A 21097-nucleotide genomic window follows, 5' to 3' on the forward strand; every position below is an offset into this window, starting at 1 on the left:
TATTAATTAGGTTCCGTGCAGGTGAAAGTAACAGAATACCTCCCTGATAATAGCTTAACCGGTAAGAATACAACTTGCTTATCTAACAAGACGTCTGGAGGCAGAAATCCCAGGGTTGGTTCCAAACTGAGTGATGCCATGAAGGACCCGGGAACTTTCCATGCGTCCGCACCGCCATCCTCGGCATGCAGGTTTCTATCCACAGACTGACGACCTCATGGACCCCACATTGCTGCCACAGGCTCCGTCACTACGTCTTCACGTAACAGCACCAAGAGCAGGAATGTTGTTGGGTAAGGAATCCAGAGGCAGAACGGCATATATTCTTGTGTCTCCCATCAGGAAAGAAAAACTTTCCTAAAAGTCACCAAGAGACTTCTCCTGACATCCTAGCGGCAGTAAGTAGGTGAAAAGCTTTCTAAAGATCATTCACTAATGTGGGGGAACTAAGTTGCTACGATCGCCTGGCGCAATTATATGTCATGCCTTGTGCCCGAGCCCACCGTCACACCAAGAGCCAAGAAGGGTCCGGTAATGAGAAAGAAGCAAGGCACATTGTTGGGCAGGCCAGAATGGAGTGCCCGCCACCACACCCACGGGTATGCCACACACAGCTGTTTTCTTACACGTCGTATTACAAAACTGCGCGCGGTCCCCGGAGCCGGAGGGCGGAGCAGCGGCAGGCTGTGAGCGGCACGTGAACGCCGGGGGGCTGCACGGCTGCCGGCCCCCCGCCCCGCGCGGCGCCTCCCGAGCTCAGCCCCGAGCCGCGCTGCGGCCCCGGGGCCGAGGACGGACGCCCCGCCCCACGATCGATCGCCGCCGGGGCCTGCGCACTGGGACCGGGGCGACCCGCGTACCCAGCCACGCTAGCCTGAGCCCCCACCGCCTCAATCCGGTTGTGAATGTCGGAGAGCAGAGTCCCTTTGATGACTCTGACAGCGAGAACTTCGGGCGACCCTGGCTCTCTGGATGAGACCGCCTATGAAAGACCGGCAGAGAAGACACTGGACTCGCTAGCAGAGTTTTTTGAAGACCTCGCAGACAAACCTTACACATTCGAACACTGTGATGTCTCGTTTGGGAGTGGTGTTTTAACAGCTAAACTAGGTGGAGATCTAGGAACCTACGGGATCAACAGGCAGACCCCAAACAAGCAAATCTGGTTATCTTCACTCTCCAGTGGGCCCCAGGGCTGCGACTGGACTGGGAAGAATGCGTGTACTCCCACCACAGTGTGTCCGTCCACGGGCGCTGGCCAGGGGGCTGACTAAAGCCTTAAAAGCCAAATTGCACTTACCTTCTCTGGCCTATTCCGGAAAAGGCACTTGATGCCCAGCCCAATTCCAAAGACAATAAAAGCTACAAAGCCAAGACCACAGCTTCGTTCCGCAGCTGAGTATCTGTTTTCTTCCATTTCCACTTTTGAGGACAGTTGCATGGCGTGTAACGACTCTGTGAAAAATGTTTTGCTTCCCACCCTCCCCCAAGTTCGGATTTTTAATTTTCATAGTTTTTTTGGATTTATTGTCTGATTTCCTCCCTCACAGGATATCCCTTCTCTTTTATAATGCCCATATACTCATACATTTCTATATAACCTTACAACAAAGAAAAAGAAGAAGGAAAAATTCCAGGAGGAGAAATGACTTGATTTCACTATTTGTTCTTTGAAGGACTTAACTGCATAAAACCACAGCAAAAAGTGCCTGGCCGAGTTTCCCTTTCTGTTCCCAAATAAAACTCATTAAACAGTTGCCTATAAATGTTAAAAAATAAATAAATAAATAACCTATGGGCATGGAGGAAGCTACTACAAGGCTTAGAAGACATACAGTGTGGTATGGTAAAACCTAATTATTGGGGTTAACACATGTCCTGGTTGGCCTGGGACAGTTCCAGGGTAACCTGTTGCCTGGGTAAGTATGAATCATATAAAGTTTCACTTTCAAAAGTGTCCTGATTTGGACAATAAATTATTTGCTCTTTTTACCTAGTACGTCTTTCATAACACAGTATATTTATACAGAAACAACATAAACTTTTGACCACAAGTAATGAAACTCAACTCGGACTAGCTTAGGAAGAAAAGGGGAATTTAATTGGCTTATGTTAACTAAAACTTCCAAAAATAACTGGCTTCAGGGGTTATATCTTAGAGGCCTGTGTCCTTTTCTGTTGGTCAATTAATCTAGCTTCAGGTATAAAAAATAATCACCTGTGACAAACCTTTTGCCACACCCTACCAGCCTTGCAACACCAGTGAGAAATGCCATCATGTTAAAGGTCTATTTTTTTTTTTAAGATTTTTATTTATTTGAGAGAGAGAGAGAAAGAAAGAGAGGGCACAAGCAGGCAGAGGGTCAGAGGAAGAGAAAGAAACAGACTCAATGCTGAGCAGAAAGCCCAACATGGGGCTCGATCCCAGGACTCTGGAATCATGACTTGAGCCAAAGGCAGACACTTAATGGACTGAGCCACCCAGGTACCCCGTCATCACGTTAAAGGTCTAGCAGAAGATTCTCAAAGAGGAGTCTGGTTGGCCTGAATTTAGCCACGTGCCCATTTCTAAACACACCATTAGGTTCAGGAGGATAATGTATTTTTAGACTTCAAGCCTGGGTTCTATGTCCACCCCTGTGTTTGGGGCAGATTTTATGAAGTTAAAGGCCTTAGCTTTGCTGAAACATATGGAACAGCTTCCTCAGAGGAAAATCAGTTTTGTTATCAGAGAATTGGAGAAGGGGAAGCTAAATAAAACAGATGTTCATTACCCACAGGGACAATTCTTTGACTAAATCTTTCAGAAGACACATGAGATGCTCTGCTTTTACTATTGCAACATAGCATTTGTCTTCCAGCTCAGCAGTAGGCCCTCTATTTGTTAAAAATTCATTATACTCATAACAACAGAACAGAGAAGGAAGAAACAGGCCTTCAACTGTTTAAACAGTGATTTCCTGCAATAAAGCTTACTTTGGTTCACAGTATCCTAAGGGGCTACAGCTTATGATTGTAAGAACCAAAAGTGCACGGAAAAGATGAACCAAAATTCTAACATACAGAATCAGTGCAAATTATGTTTTAACAGGTTCTATTTCAAATGAGCCTCCCCCGCCACACACACTTTTTCTTCCTGAGTACTATTCATAGCACGGCAGTGGTATGTGGCTAAGGTACATGTAGAATGTTGGCCAGTGTAGTATGAAGTGGTCACGTGTATGTCCAGTGGCCCCACCTCCCCTTTCCTTTTTGCATTGCCTCTGTTTTGTGGTTGCCCTGCCTGCAGAAGGAGAAATCAATCCAACACCCAAAATCAATTCAAATATCGAGACTAATAACATCATGCATCACCAGGAGGGTATATAAAAGTTCATTACTCACATAATGGGAATTTTTTTTTTTTTTTTTTTTTTTTAAAGTAGAGCAGGGTAGGCACCCAAGCTGGCTGGGAGCAGCTCGAGAAAAGGGAGAGGCAAGTGGTTTTGATATTTATTGTGGTTAAGAGGTATTGTGCCCAGATGTTTGTGTGATTTGATTTTGCTTTTATATTGACTTGCTCAGATGTGGGGCAAAGGGAAAGGTGCAGGGTGGTCCCTCAAATCTGTCAGTGGTCAAACATCAAAACTGGAGGCAGCAGACTCATTACAGCCTCGGGTCAGAATCTCAGCTCTGCCATTTACTAGCTGCATGGCCTTAAGTGACTTCAGTTTTCTAGGTTCACTTCTTCTTTTTTAAGTGAAGACCATCATACTTACCTTATACAGTCCTTGTAAGGATTGAATAAGTAACCGTAGAGGGCTTAAGACTGTGCCTGACTCATAGTAAAAATGTAGCAAATATTATTTTCCCTTCCTCCTGTGCACCTTTAATCTTCTTTATGCTCTAGGCAGTATGGTCTAGGAGGCCATTCTTGATCTTCTTTCCACAGGAAATAAATAAATGCATTCATTCATAAAGATATATAATATGTAATAAATATATATGTGTATATACATGAATTTACATATAATCAAATGTATGTTTGTTTATAAGAAGAGAATGCCAAGGGATACCTGGGTGGCTCAGTTGGTTAAACATCTGCCTTTGGCTCAGGTCATGATCCTGGGGTCCTGGGATCAAGCCCCGCATCAGGCTCTTTGCTCAGTGGAGAGTCCGCTTCTCTCTCTGCTCATGCTTTTTCTCTTTCTTTCTGTCTCTCAAATAAATAAATAAAATCTTAAAAAAAAAAAAAAAGAAGAAGAAGACGAAGAAAATGCCAAGGTAAAAGTAAAGATTAACCCAAGGTGATGAATGGCTAAAAGAGGGAATTTAAGCCATCCACAAGGCCACAAAGGACAAGCTGGTAGCAATGGCTTCAATTCAACCTCCATAGACATCGGCCTCCTTCATATATGTTAAGGGTACCATATCACATCCAGAATGATGTCAAGGCAGATATTTCTTTCTGTGAAGAAGCTGATAGATGGAGGTAGGAAGTATGCTCCAAGAATGTAACTAAGATGGCCTTAATCTTTCCCCCAGATTGACCAAACTTCAGACAGGCTTCTTCCTACCTCTATGCCCCTGACTTCCCTTTCCTTACAGCACTTACTTTGGAAAACATGAATACCTTTTCTACTCCTTTGAAATGTATATAAATAGTCTCTAAGTTCTTGTCAGTTTTACAACCCCAGAAATGTCTTCCTCAAGAATGTGTAAACCATCTCTTTAAAATATAATCATCAATGAAGAAAGCACTCCTATCTCCCAGTTTCCATAAGAGGGTGAGACCCTTGCTCCAACTGGTGAAACTACTCTGTCATGAAGATACAAGAAAGTTTAGTTTTCCTGTGGGAAAGGACAGTTAACAAACACAGATGGCCTATGACCCCCTCCATCTCAGCTCCTACAAACTCTCTAGCACTTTGTTTCAGTGGAGCTGAGCTCCTGTGGGTTCTATCCTCTTTCTCGTATTGCAACAGTTGTGAATAAAGTCTTCTTTATCTGTTAATCTTTGTCAGCAAGCCATTTTGCTTTAATAGGTACCTTTTTTGTAGATCCAATCTTATCATGTTTTACTTTGCAGAAAATGCTTTCATGCATGAGCTATTGGCTTTCTTTTCCTTTCTCTCTCTTCATCTCTGTGTGCTTGGGAGCATACATCTGTGCTGTGCATTTACTGAGGGAAGGGGAAACTCCATTTTCAGGCAATAGGTACACTCTAAATGACACTTGAATCTAAATTGTTCAAGCTTTCCTCAGTGACTTCCTGCATGAGACTCTCATGCACTGTAGACAATGAGTTTTCCCTCTTAGAGGTCAAAAGTTGCAGTGTTATTTACTTAAGTGTGAAGAGAAGAGTGTTGTGTTCTATGTGTACTAACTCCTCAGGGAGGGTGGATGGTAGCACTCCTCAGATACAGGGAAGGACTGGAGGCTTCCCAAGTGGCTCACTGAATGTCAATGCATCTGTTACAGCTGAAATTCCAGTCAGGGACAATAGCCCCCTGGGAGGAGCACCCCATTCCTTGTTTATTTTGACCTGCTGCTGTCATGGCAGTGTGGACATGATGATAGGTGAGCCTAAGCAAGAGGACCCAGAGTCTGGGAAAAGGATGACAGGGGAAGGAAAAAATACAGAGAGATGATAATGAGAGTAACAGTTGGCTCACTTAAAAGACAGTTAAAATATTATAAGATGCAATTTATTCCCAATGAAGTTACCTCTATTTACACTGTGGTTTTGTATATTTTACACCACAGTTATACTTCCATTCTCTGAAAATCTATGCTGCAATTTGGATTTATAGAGCATTTTATATCTACTCATCAACTGAATCCTATTCTCAGAGTTTCAAAATAATAGCATACCTATAAGGAGATTAATAAGAGTATCAAAAATAGTTATGGCCCTAAATTATCAGACCCTTTAAAATCTAGGTTAGGTAATCCAGGTTACCAGGTATCTCATACACTATTGTTTGGGGCAAAAGGAAATAATAGGAATGAGGAGAGCTAGGCTAATGCCTCCTCCAGCCCAAAGAGCAGAGGAATGCCAGAGAGAAAAACTGAAGGAGGATGTTCTCAATAATACCAAGGAATAGAGCTCTAGGGTAGAAGCTGCTTCAGAAAGATAAGAGCAATAAGAGAGACAGGCCTCTCCAAAAACAAGGGGAAACATCCAAGTGAGTTCAAAACATGTCTTCTCAATAATAAAGGATATATGAATTTCAGTACTAAGTTCAATATTAAAATCATCTTCATTTAGGGGCACCTGGGTAGCTCAGTTAGTTGGTTAAGTATCCGACTTTCGATTTTGGCTCAGGTCATGAACTCAGGGTCATGAGATGGAGCCCCGCAACGGGCTCTGTACTGGGTGTGGAGCCTGGGTGTGGAGATTCTCTTTCTCCTTCTCACTCTGCCTCTACCCCTTCCACCGCCCCTCTCCAAAACCAAACAAACAAACAAAAATCATGTTAATTTAAAATAGCTGAGCAAATACTAACTGAAAACATTTGTTTATTCAATTTCAATTTTTTAAGACATTTTCCTTTAAAAGTTTCTTTTAATTTTTTGTCATTTATATTTTAATACGTTAGATAGGTTAACTTATTTTTCTCATCTTAAATGAATGTTTAAGTGATTTTTAAATTATTTTTATATAATTATACTAGGTCATTTTTTTAGGCTAAAAGATATTGAGAAATAAAATCATCTATTCCTACATATAGCTTGGACAATGAGGAACAAAACCACCTCCTCCCACAGAGCTAACTGTCTACTTTAACGTGACTTTATTATTCCCATGTCCTCATTAGCATAAATTACTATTCTATAAGTCTTTGCCCAGGCAAACCACTTGGTTGCTAATTACAGAAACTTCCTGAAATATCCATCAACTCTTCAAGAGAATGCATTAATAGACAGTTATGCCCTAAGAATCTGCTGAAACTCTTGCTTTTAAATCCTTGCCTTGAAGTTCCTACCAATTCTAAATTGTTATATCATGTTATATCATGTTAGAACTTACCCAGTTTTAATAAAGCCTTCTTCATCCCAGCAACACTAACATTGAAAGACACACCTTAGTTTCTAACAGTGAATTCCAACCCTTCGTTCTCCCCTCTGAGACACTACCAAAGCTTTGGACGTTTTATTTTCTCTTACCAAGAAAAACAATAAACTCAATTTCGCCTTACTAACAGGTTGTGATCATTCATAAGATGGCATTCAATAATGTCTCTGCTTCAGTGACTAGAATTCCCATGCTATTAATGACAACTTGAGCTCCACAGCAGAGACAAACTGCAACTCAAGGGATCAGGTTCCATCTGGCCAGCAGGTTGCCATCCAAAGGAGACATAAGTAGTGTTTCAGTCTAGCCGCTGTTTTTCTCCCCCTGATGTATTCTTTCTTCCTCCCTTCTCTCATAACAGAACACTTTCTCTTGTGGGAAACCCATCCCATTGAGTTTGGCTGAGACTCTCCCCTCTCTCATTACTGACTACTGCATGTGTGGCCCATGATGCCAACCTGGCTAATCAGAGCACTGTAAGCCACGGCAAATAGCACATGACCCAAAAGGACTCAATCAGAGGCTCTCCCATGACTATCTATTTTGGAAAAGGGATATTGTCTTCTCTGGAATCTCAAGTCACATGACTGATTTACATGTGGGGTTTCCAGGGGCCATCTTTCCTACCATATTGTGAGAACTTGTTTGAGAAGGAAACCAACACAAAGATAAGAAGACTTGAAGGGAAAAATAAACATGACCTCTGACAACTTGCAAACTCCTGAACCTAGTCATTACCAAAACATTGCCCTTGAATGTCTGTGTGAGATGACTTCACCATTTAAAATCCCTATTAAAATGTCAATAAATTCTTTTAGTTCAATTTAATAAGGATGGGCTTCTGACATTTGTAATCAAAGTTCCTTCTGTGATGGAAAGAAGAACAACACTACATTGTGTATTTTGTTTGTCCCACTGAGACAAAATGTATAATCCCAGACCAGGGCTACCCATGTTGCCCTATAAAGTTAATACAAGTTGATTTGTGAGCACCTCCACGTATTTCTGCTAAATCTGGCCTGGCTTCGATCACACCCGAAACTCCTTGGGCTTGAGCATCAATTGAGAGTCTAATGAAAATGTTCCTGTTATTTTGAGCAGGAAAACCTCTTCTTACATCTTGCCACTGAGAGCTTTATCCACAGCTCACTGATATGCATGCTGAGTGGTTGTCTCTTTTGTGTATCTGATAGGTATTTTTTGATACTCTGATAGGCATTTGTGCTCCTCATTTTGTCTAAGAACACCAGACACAATATGCTGAAGAAATACATTTTGCTTTTCTTTCCTCTGCCATACTCAAATAACTGTAACTGCTCTGAACTAGGATGTCCACAGGCCTTGGCATAAAATAAAAAGGAATAGCTGGAAAATTATAAGGCAGACAGTGACATTTAGTTTTAGGGAAAGAAAAGCTAATTTTGACTAAATTCTGAGATCTGAAAAAAGGAAAATACTTATTCTGGATGGCAAATACATTTCACCCAATTTTGATTATGCATATTACTTTAAGTATTCCCCTTAATGATAACTTATTTAATTGGCTGAGAGTAGTTACTGTCAAATAAGGTTGCCTTTACTTCTCCTCAAATCTCCATAAAGTACAGTATATTAGCATAAGCTAGGTTATGATGTGATAATAAATATCACTGAATTTCAATAGCATACAACAAAGGTTTATTCTTTATTGAAACGTATTTCCTTCTTGGGGCATCTTAATTCTGGAACTGATACTGACAGAGCAGTCTCTAGGTGGAACATTACTGGTTATTGTAGCAGACCTTGATCATACATTGGCAATAAAAGCAGCCACACGTATTTTGTTAACCAAGCTTGACATCAATGGGGTAAGGAAAGTGTAATCTTTTGCCCCCAAAAGGCAGCAAATATTCTGTAATAGTAATGTTTACTCCACACATATTGACAAATGAGAAGCTAAATTTTTAAAACTTTTTTTTAAGATTTTATTTATTTATTTGTCAGAGTCAGAGAGAGCACAAGCAGGGGGAGCAGCAGGCAGAGGGAGAAGCAGGCTCCCCGCTGAGCAAGGAGCCTGATGCGGGACTCGATCCCAAGAGCCTGGGATCAGAAGCTGAATTTTTTTTAAAAATTAGATATTGCTGGAAGTCCATGTATATATCACCTAATCTGAAATCATCTTAAAAACTCAACAAAAACATGCTTTAAGGGAAGACACAGATTACAAATCTGATAAAAATTTATTAGGAGGGGCACCTGGGTGGCTCAGTCATTAAGCATCTGCCTTCGGCTCAGGTCATGATCCCAGGGTCCTGGGATCAAGCCCCGCATTGGGCTCCCTGATTGGTGGGAAGCCTGCTTCTCCCTCTCCCTCTCCCCCTGCTTGTATTCCAGATCTTGCTATTTCTCTCTCTGTCAAATAAATAAATAAAATCTTTTAAAAAATAATTTTATTAGGAATCTGTGACAAGCAATTTCATACCTATCCCAGCTGAGGAGATATTTGCCCATGTCCTGGTATCAACTGAAGGATAGTAGAATTTGCCACCCCAAAATATGCCACTTTGGCATAAGAATTATTTTGAGCTGATAGCAATTGAGAAGATGCAGATACAAGAAAAGCTCTCTGCCCTCCTCTTATTTGCCTAAAAGCAGAATATAAATTTTCAAAAGTATCCTCATTCCCCTCTCCCACCAGGAGGAACAAAAATTAATCACTAGAGACAACTTTAGGCCCTATCAGCTTGAAGAAGGCACTAGAGGAATCTACATAACAAACTTTACTAAGCTTTTAGCTACCATTACTTTACCTTCCCAAATTTGTCACCCTTAGAAGCCTAAACTGCTTTCCTTCATTCTGTCATTTCTCCACAAATTTTATGGTTCTTAAAGATGCTCTATAATCTGGAATTCTAAGCCACTGCTTTGAGTTCTTCATTTTCCCCAGATAGCTCCCAAGTATACAAGAAATATATATATAAACTTCTATTTGTTTTTCTCATGTTAATCTGTCTTTCATTACAGGATGCTCAGTCAGGAACTCAAAAGAGTAGAGAGAAAATTACTTTTCCTTCCTTACACAACCAACAGGAGGCTAAGAGAAAAATAAACTCAACATTAAGTTCAGGGATCCTACTGCCTGGCAACGAGGATCTGGCCTGATAGGCAAGACATTTTAAAGAGTTCAGTAAACTCGGGGCGCCTGGGTGGCTCAGTCGTTAAGCCTCTGCCTTTGGCTCAGGTCATGATCCCAGGGTCCTGGAATCGAGTCCCGCATCAGGCTCCTTGCTCAGCGGGGAGCCTGCTTCTCTCTCTCCCACTACCCCCCACTTGTGTTCCCTCTCTCACTGTGTCTCTCTCTGTCAAATAAATAATAAATAAAATCTTTAAAAAAATAAAATAAAGAGTTCAGTAAATTCTTCCTATGCCCATCCTTACTTTGGTAAAGCACACAGGAGCAACTACTTATTGGTTAAAATGATACCATCAATAACGTGCACAGAAAACTGAATTATAAACAGCCCCAATGACAACCCATGTGGTTTTCTTTCTAGGACTTTTCTCATGCTGAGCAGTTGATGCTTGCAGATGATAAAAAGGTTATTCTTTTTCCAGTGCATTATCAATATAAGATCGAAAAGATGATTATCTTGTTTCTTATTATAATACTTTGAATGTGCGAGAGAAAAGGAGAAGAGAGAAAAATACCTCTTCTATTTGTCAGTAGATTTTTTACAAAAAAAAATATCTAATAAGAACAAAACAAACTCATTCACCGTAATATTTTAATATTTAATATTTTTAAAATATTCTTTTAATATTTAAATTTTTTTCAAATGTCACCACAAAATTTTCAATGTCCTTTGTTTTGTTAATATGGAGAAAGCTTATAAAATAACAACGGGCTTCCTTTGGAAATTAAATTACTTCAATAATAATGAGTTTCATTTATAAAACCCAAAGGAGGAAATAAAATATTAGAAAGGAATTAGATGCAGTGTTTTTGGTACTCTTAATAGTTGGATTGATAATACTGTCAAACTAACCTCGTGGACAGAACCAGTCATTAAGATGCCAAAACCACTGATTCAGGAACCATGAAAAAGTGACAGCACTGATACGGAGTGGTATATTTTGCTGCCAATCTGTTCACACACAGATTTCTATATAGACTTACTCTATGAAACTCACATCAGAATTATACTTGGCATGTAGTCTATTCCTCCGTTCAAACATGCCAGGTTTGACTTTAGAAAATTCAAATAAAATGTTTTAGTAGGGGAAAAAGAAAAGAAAAGAATTTGCATTAATATTCTAATACATTACTAGAGGAAAAGAGGATCTCTGAGACACATTAGGGGCCATTAGTTTTACTTAGTGCAGAAGTACATTTTAGTTGTCCCTGTTGAAATGACTGTAAATATGAGAATTTATTTGGAAAGGGTCAAATAAACTGAGACTGGACAAATAAAACTGATATGGTAATTACTCTTACACGGCTAATCATATCGACAAACATTATAAAACGGGTAACATGATGAATTACAAGTATTCAGTCACAGGGAAGCCGGCTAGATTAGCTTCATGGGCTTATTTAAAATGTGTTGCTCTAATAAAATGGAAAGGAATAAGTGAATAAAAATTCTCCCCAGAAGCCATCATAAATAATTCGTGTAAAATATTTCTTAAATTGGTACAAATTTCAGTATAAACTGGGTACAAATTTTTCGACTATACCTTCAATTCCCCTTATTAGCCTGTATTCTGGGATGATGGCAGGTAGGTCTGAAAGTCATTAATACAGTGCTATTTCTATTAATGAAAGACATTCATTCATTCTTTTATTCATTCATTCATATTCTTTTTGGTTTCCAAACTTTATCATCAATAGGGGTGAGAAGTCTTATTCTATGCCTTCATTGTTAAAATGGAAATAGTGCTCTACTGGGAAAGTCTCCTGATCCCAGCACATCCCTCTGTCCTCCACCCGCAATCCAAGTGTGATTTGATTGGTTGGATTGAAACCCTAGTTATGCTAACATTCAGAAGGACTCAGTGTACATTCCAACTCTTCTAATCCAGTCATGCATCACTTAAAACTGTTGGGGTCTCACTTCCTTTACACAATGAAAGGAACAAATTCAGCTATCTTTGCAGACATAGCGAAGGTAGTTTCTTACAGATAGAATTACAATCTATTGAAGTTTCCCATTACTGGACTAACAAAGCCAAAGTTTCTACATAACTCTGTGGGAAGGAAAACTTTTTCCTCTTTCCACTTGGGTCCAGTAGTTGGGGGTCTGCAGATTCATTAACAATAGACATAAACAAGAGGAAAGACAACATTTCTGTACACATGCACAGGGCAGTTGCTCTACAATGAATAACTTCTGGAAGAGCTCTAAGTAAAGATTTATATATATATATCAACTTAACAAAAGAGGAGTATGGGTTTTTACAAGTTTGAAGGGAGAGTATGAAGAATCTCTTGGGTTTCTGGAGCACTAATGGGGAGGAACAGTTTGTTTCCAAGGCAGCTGAATTTTAAGGAAATTCCCTGGGACGGGGGTTAATGGCAGTTGTATTTTCCCAAGGCTCTACTTCAATCAGGTAAGTTTTCTTTCTGAAACTTCTGTAGCACAAATGTTTCCCCTTTAAAATAATATTTATGTCAACTCTGAGGGTCTGAATGTGTCACACAGCTTTCTTCCCTGAAGATTTCTAGAATCCAGTCCTGTCTTTACTTTCTTTTCTAGAAGAATACTGACCACAAACAGGGTCTACTGCTGGAAGAAAGATTTTCAAAAGAAAAGACCTTTTGCTTGGACTTTCATTTGCATTTAAAAGAGAGACCAACTAGGCTGTGTAGGTGATTTGAAGATAATTACACAGCATGTGGCCACATTAAGTTTCAAGAATTTGTTTTAAGTCACTTTTAGAAAAAGAAACAGAGGTTGAGTTTAAGGGATTTTTATTAAAAGTTCTTAGTCTTCATGTAATTATTTGGGAAAAAACTGAAGTATATTTATACATTGATGTTACCCTTTTTATAATATTTAAATTGCACCAACTTAATTTTTCTCAGTAATATTTTAGGTGTCATCCCTATGTCTGCAAGAGTAGTGATTTTGCCAATTAGGTTTATTCTTAGGTCACTGTAAAACTTAAAGAACATCAAAGCTTTTTTTTTTTTTTTTATTCTTTCATTCCTGTAGGCCACAGATGAAGTTTTTACAACTTTTAATACATAACACATTTGTTTTCATACTGATCAAAGTTACTACTATCTTTTTAATCAAATCATTGATATGTGAAGCCACTTCTAATCTTGTGGGATGATTCAGGAATCAGAGAAACTGAACGACAAAACAGAAAAAGCAGGACACAGTACAAAAAGCAAGCTAAAATAATGAGATTCTTAACTTTAAGGAATTCAGACCTTAAACTGATACTAGCACTTAAATTTTTCCTGAAATCATGTAAGAGGGCTGATTTAAGCCTGGAATGTAGCCGAATATTCACCTAAAATGAGCTTCTTTGACATAGGATTATTTTGAGCTGTTTTTCTTAAGAAACTGCAGAGACTGGTGAAGCTCTAAAAAACAGAGCAGAAGTTATTCTTTGGTAAGGGAAATTTACATTTACAAAGGAAATCTCCATTTGTAAGAGTGTCTTCCTCCCTGTAGAGGAAGACTCTAAATCACAAGAAACTCTCATCAAAGGAGAAGGCACAGACTTAAATCTGTATAACAAACTTTACCCTTGTTACAGTGCTTTCCCTGATAACCTCCCATAACTACCCTCCCACCCCCACCCCACCCTCACCATCTTTCTTTTCTCTTTAGCTAAGGATGGTATTTAAGGTCGTGGTTGGGGCCAATCTTATGGAGTTTTACACTCAGTTTTCCTGGGTATCTCGCCTGTATCATGACATGTACATATTATTAAATTTCTGTTTTGTTTTTGTTGTTGTTGTTTTTTCTCTTATTAATCTTTTATTACACGGGGGTTTCAGCCACAAAACTTAGAAGGGTGGAGGGAAAATTATTTTTCTTCCCTTCTAGTCTTCTGCTCAGCTGGTTTCCATATTCAAAATTACTGCTAGTTTTGATCCTAAAGATTCAAAGAAATGTGGAATAAAGTATTCCAAACAATGAAACTTCTTTATGAGATCAGTTTTCAAGCAGGGGCAAATTCTGGTCCCTAAGAACAATTAATATCTGATCTTTTTGGGTGTCACTACTGATGTGGGGAACAAAGGCAAAAAAAAAAATTAATTCCCTTACAACTTACAGGTCATTGACAAGTGCTTGATGATGAAGGATAGTTGGAAGAAAGGCAGGCAGGAACAAGCCCTCCCCGCCCCCCCCACCCCTCAACCTCCCCAGCTCCCAACCCCGTACCTCTCCCACCCCCTCCTCCAGAGGAAACCACCCTTAAAAGGATTTTACACCACCCTGGAAAGAGCCCTCCACCCTTTCCCATGTGATAGGTAGATGACAAAAACTTGATTGGGTGACAGGCACTTGGAGAGTTAATCAGATTAAAACAGCCCACCAACAAGCCCTAAAACCCCTAGTCTTAGAAACTCCAGTAACAAGCCTTTTGGGTCCCCTCCCTCTTCCAGAGCTTTGTACTGTCACTCAGTAACTTTACTATTGCACAATAAACTTTGCTTTGCTGCCCACCACTCTTCACCTGGCTTACCTATTGTTTCTTCAAAGCTGCATGACTAAGAACTGCGAGCACAGAAGGAAAAAAAAATCCTGTAACATTGAGACTGGCAGAGTAACCTTCCTCTAAGAAGTCAACTGCCTCTATGTTAATACCTTGTTAAGAACAAAAGGCAATCTTAGCTTAACATTATAGCAACTCCCCAGGATCCTGTGAGTCTACATTAACATATAAAAATTCCTTTAGGGATAAAGAGAACATACATCAATATCATAAAAGCCATATATGAAAAGCCCACAGCAAATATCATACTCAACCAGGAAAAACTGAGAGCTTTTCCCCTAAAGTCAGGAACATGGCAGGGATATCCACTACCACCACTGTTTTCAACAGAGTACTAAAAGTCCTAGTGTTTCGGGAACAGAAGGCAAGGTGAGGACAAAGCAGAAGCTGACACCCCAAAACCCCTCCCCCACCCCAGATGGGATGTATGTGACATTCCTCATACACTCCTGGCTGCCCTAAAGCTAAGGAAAGGAAAAACAGTTAACTTACAGAGATCACAATCCTGCAAGACATGAGTCTCCCTCAGTTTACAAATGTCTTAGCAATTTACAAGAACAAAGCATTTCTCTTAATAACCTAGCTTCCAGAAGGAAATGTAGATACAATTAAATGTCCTTATAACCTGAAGCCCATTGACAGATACTTAAAGTGGGCAGAGTGTAATGTTCCTCCAGGAAGCTCCCAGCTATCTTCATGTTAATGCCTTGCTAGAGGGAAAACCAACCTTAACTTGACAATGGCAAGGTCTCTGGTATCCTGTGAGTCTTCTTGAACAAATGAAAATTCTTTTGAAACCTCCCTTTTTCCTTACCTACCCCAACTCCATAGTATATAATCAGCCACCCCTCACACCCCAGTGCAAGTCTTTCTGCCCATGGGTTCTGATCCCCTACTTTAGTAAACCAACATTTTACACCAAAGACTTCTCAAGAATTCTTTCTTGGTGGTCAGCTCTGGACCTTACCCCACCGAACCTCACCTATATTCCAAAACCCCATCATTAGCCTCAGCAATCAGACACCAAAAAGAAATAAGAGGCGCTCGAATTGGCAAAGAAAAAGTCAAACTCTCACTCTTCACAGATGACATGATACTCTATGTGGAAAACCCAAAAGACTCCACCCCAAAATTTCTAGAACTCATATTGGAATTCAGCAAAGTGGCAAGATATAAAATCAATGTGCAGAAATCAGTGGCATTTCTATTCACTAACAATGAGATGAAGAAGGAGAAATTACAGAATTGATCCCATTTACAATTGCACCATAAACCAAAAGATACCTAGGAATAAACCTAACCAAAGAGGCAAAGGATCCGTACTCTGAAAACTATAGAACACTCATGAAGGAAATTGAGGAAGACACAAAGAAATGGAAAAATATTCCATGCTCATGGATTGGAGGAACAAATATTGTTAAAATGTCTATGCTAACTAGAGTAATCTATACATTCAATGCAATCCCTTTCAAAATACCATCAGTATTTTTCACAGAGCTAGAACAAACAATCCTAAAATTTGTATGGAACCAGAAAAGACTCTTAATAGCCAGAGGAATGATGAAAAAGAAAACCAAAGCTGGGGGCATCACAATGCCTGACTTCAAGCTCTATTACGAAGCTGTAATCATTAAGACAGTATGGTACTGGCACAAAAATAGACACATAGATCAAGGGAACAGAATAGAGAGCCCAGAAACGGACCCACAACTCTATGGTTAACTAATCTTCGACAAAGCAGGAAAGACTATCCAATGGAAAAAAATCTCTTCAACAAATGGTGTTGGGAAAATTGGACAGCCACAGCCACATGCAGAAAAATGAAACTGGAACATTCTTTTACACCATACACAAAAATAGACTTAAAATGGATGAAAGACCTAAATGTGAGACAGGAATCCATCAAAATCCTAGAGGAGAACACAGGCAGCAACCTCTTCAAACCCGGCCACAGCAACTTCTTGCTAGACACTTCTCCAAAGGAAGGGAAACAAAGGCAAAGATGAACTTTTGGGACTTCATCAAGATAAAAAGCTTTTGCACAGCAAAGGAAACAGCCAACAAAACCGAAAGACAATAGAAGGAATGGGAGAAGATATTTGCAAATGTCTTAGGAGATAAAGGGCTAGTATCCAAAATCTATAAAGAACTTATCAAACTCAACAGCCAAAGAACAAGTAATCCAATCAAGTAATGGGCAGAAGACATGAACAGATATTTCACCAAACAAGACATATAAATGGCTAACAGACACATGAAAAAGTGTTCAACATCACTTGGCATCAGAGAATACAAATCAAAACCACAATGAGATACCACCTCAAACCAGTCAAAAAAGCTAAAATTAACAAGTCAGGAAACAACAGATGTTGGCGAGGATAGGGAGAAAGGGGACCTCTCTTACATTGTTGGTGGGAATGCAAGCTGGTGCAGCCACTCTGGAAAACAGTATGGAGGTTCCTCAAAAAGTTGAAAATAGAGCTACCCTACAACCCAGCAATTACACTACTGGGTATTTATCCCAAAGATACAGATGTAGTCAAGAGAAGGCACACATGCACCCCAGTGTTCACAGCAGCAATGTCCACAATAGCCAAACTGTGGAAAGAGCCCAGATGTCCATCAACAGATGAATGGATAAAGATGTGGCATACACACACACACACACACACACACACAGGAATATTACTCAGCCATCAAAAAAAGAAAGAAAGAAATCTTGCCATTTGGAACAACATGGATGGAACTAGAGGGTATTATGCTAAGTGAGATAAGTCAATCAAAGAAAGACAAAGATATGATTTCACTCATATGTGGAATTTAAGAAACAAAACAGAGGAGCATAGGGGAAGGGAGGGAAAAATAAAACAAGATGAAATCAGAGAGGGAGACAAACCATAAGAGACTCTTATTCATAGGAAACAAACCGACGGTTGCTGGGGGTGGGGGAAGCAGGGATGGGGTAACTGGGTGAATGGACATTAAGGAGGGCACGTGATGTAATGAGCACTGGGTGTTATATAGGACTGATGAATCACTGAACTCTACCTCTGAAACTAATAATACACTATGTTAATTAATTGAATTAAAAAAAAATTCCTTTAGAAACTTCCTTTATCTCTACACACCCTACCCCCCCACTTCCACCACTAAATACATATTAGCAATCATCCTCTAAGCATACGGCCCACTGATATACATCTGAAGGGTCTCTTGACTAAGGTTTTATTAGACAGTAATAAATGACCTTTTCTTAACAATAGCTAGCCCCCTCAAGGTCCTGGAAACCTTGCTTCTAAAATTCCTTAGAGATTTATGCTATCCCTACTCCCCTACCCACTTAGAAGGATATAATCAGTCACTCATAATCCCAGTGCAGCTCTTTCTAGCCATGGGTCCTGTCCCCATGCTTTAATAAAATGACCTTCTTGCATGGAATCTCAAGAATTCTTTCTTGACCATTCACTCTGAATGGTCCACCATTGGTGGGACCATTGGTGGGAATGGTCCCACCATTTCTACATCAACTACTAGGGAGGTTCTACTGAGATCTACTGAGTAGAGACCAGGGATGCTGTTAAACATTCCACAACACATAGGACTTACCCTACAACAAAGAATTACCTGGCTCAAGATGATCTAACCCAGGTTGAGAAACCCAGTAATACCTTAAGAATATAAGGTTTGATCTACAGACCCACACAAAATGGGTGCTATTTTGAAATCCAGCAAAAATAAATAAATAAATAAATAAATAAATAAATAAATAAATAAATAAATAAATAAAGTATTCTAGTAGATTCAAGTTATGAGGAATTTGGGAATGAATTTTTGTTTTGTTTTGTTTTGGTTGTTTTTTGCTGAAAAGAATAAATAAAATCTTTGGGGATTAACCACATGGTTTCAGGAGATCTGAGTTCATCCATACATTGGGCCAAATGCTTACTGCTCACCAGCTGGTAATTTAAATCCTGGACATCCCATCTGTGAAAAACGAATTTAATTAAAGCTGGCATCTTACTCTTGAAAAGTGAATTTTGAAAAATGCATTGTTGATGCTACATAATGGTTTATATCTACATGGAGCAAAAGGATTCTTCAAGAGAAAAACACATCTAACAGTATCAAATTTACACCAAAGGGCACACAAGAAATTCTGAACTTGATTATGCTTTGAAGACTGTAAAATCACATTTCTAAATAAATTAACAAATAAGGGCATTAATTGAACAATACCTCTGCCTAAACAAAATTTTATAATAGGTACATTCATCTTCACAATGAAAAATATCAGATACTATCTTTCTAAAATATAAATCTAAAAATGCTATTTCTCCAATATAAAAGTCCATACTGTTGCCCTGCCTAAAAGAACCTTTACAAAATCATTTCACATAATTTCTCCTAACTTAAATCTCTCCTTTTTTCTCTTATTTATGTCCTAATCACAATTTTTTTTCTTTAGTTCTTTACTGGAAAGGAGGCAAAGTTTTATCTCTACCCTCTTAGAGTCTTTGGCTGGGGCTGAGAATTAAATTGACATAGAACAAATTAACAGGAGAAAAAGAACAGATTTATGTAATACAATTTTTATGTGACACAGGAGCCCTCAGAAGGATCTGGAGACCCAAAGAAATGGCAAAACCTAAATGCTTTTACATTGAATTGAACAAGCAGAGGCAGTTGTAAAAAAAAAGCAGCTAAACTGTGGGGAGGGTAAAGGAAGTTAAGAATTATTTCTACAACGTCTGTTTGTACAAATTTCTCTGGGCTTCCCATTCCTATCCTTGATGGTAAGAATGTTACTGCCTTCCCAGTATAAGGAGGACATCTTCCATATGGGAGTTGTTTTTTTTGTTTGTTTGTTTGTTTGTTTTTAAAGATTTTATTTATTTATTTGAGAGAGAGAATGAGAGACAGAGAGCATGAGAGGGAGGAGCATCAGAGGGAGAAGCAGACTCCCTGTCGAGCAGGGAGCCCGATGCGGGACTCGATCCCGGGACTCCAGGATCATGACCTGAGCCGAAGGCAGTCGCCCAACCAACTGAGCCACCCAGGCGCCCTTCCTTGTTTGTTTTGTTTTTAAGATTTATTTATTTCTATTAGAGAGAGAAGAGAGAGTGCGAGTGTGGGGGGGAGGGGAGAGGAGGGGCAGAGGGACCAGGAGAGTCCCAAGCAGGCTCCCCACTGACCACAGAGCCCAAACAGGGCTGGATCCCACACCGAAGATCAAGAACCCAGCTGAAACCAAGAGTCAGACATCCAACCGACTGTGCCCCCCAGGTGCCTCCATATGGGAGTTTTATCTCCTGCTTTCAAGAAGAAAAACAGGAAGGGTCAGAGTGCCCCTTCTTGCATCTGCTCCTTTTTAAAGTGCCTTTAGCTCGAAATAACTTTTATGTCAAAGTGGCATATTTTGGGGTAACATATTTTGTCATCAAATATCTTATGCCTTGTCAATATTTCCTGCCTTTACACATTGCGAGCTAAAATATCTTCTTTCCTAAGACAATTTTGGACTCTATTTTTCTGCTCACACATCCTCAGTTTCTGCAAGTCTTCCAAAGCTAACCCTCCTATTTCCGTTCAATTGTACTGAGTCACATTAAACCTGGCTCAGTTGACCATCATCACAAATTAGTCTGTAACTATTTGTAACTGTTTATGCACATATTCTTCACAGATCTACACATAACTACTACACATAGTAGACACCAAATATACTGTATTTGATGAACACATGCATGTATGAAGAAATTAATTTTGTGACAAAAATTTCAATGACTATAATTTGATCTTCTTTAAGGCATTTTATAAACATTTTATAAACACATGAAGGGACTTATTACTTTATGAATGGGAGAATCATAAATGTTTTCAATTAATAAACATCCATTAAATAAATATGAATATATGATCATTAATTACAGCAGTAACTACAATTTCAATTACAATTGAAAACCTAAAACATGTTCGACATTTGATAATTCTGAAAGCGTAAAATATGACCTCTGACTTTAAGACACCTAGAGTCAAGTTTAAATACAAGGTAGACACAGGATGGGAAATACAATTATATGACACAACCTGAAGTGTTTTATCAGTTTCTGGCATGTATTAGTGCTCAATGAATATCTTGATAATAAAGATGATGATGGTAATGAGGCTAAGCATCAAGTGAGTTGTAAAGACATTAAAACTCTTATTGGCATTAAGAAAGAAAGACCTTGTGAGCAGAAACAGTATGGTAAGTCTTAATAATAAAAAAGAGAGGGATTAGATCATTGGAAAATAAAGAAAAGAAATTGTGTAGGTAGTTGGTAC

General features: G+C 39.3%; 1 pseudogene; it reads left to right on the forward strand.

Annotated features, from left to right (window-relative positions):
- Positions 1-601: 601 nt before the first annotated feature.
- LOC123857995 (frataxin, mitochondrial-like) lies at positions 602-1332 on the forward strand (annotated as a pseudogene).
- Positions 1333-21097: the final 19765 nt, after the last annotated feature.

Source organism: Mirounga angustirostris, unplaced genomic scaffold (genome assembly GCF_029215605.1).
Source record: "Mirounga angustirostris isolate CCGP_5_RB_7025 unplaced genomic scaffold, mMirAng1.0.hap1 SCAF_13, whole genome shotgun sequence".
Classification (NCBI taxonomy): domain Eukaryota; kingdom Metazoa; phylum Chordata; class Mammalia; order Carnivora; family Phocidae; genus Mirounga; species Mirounga angustirostris.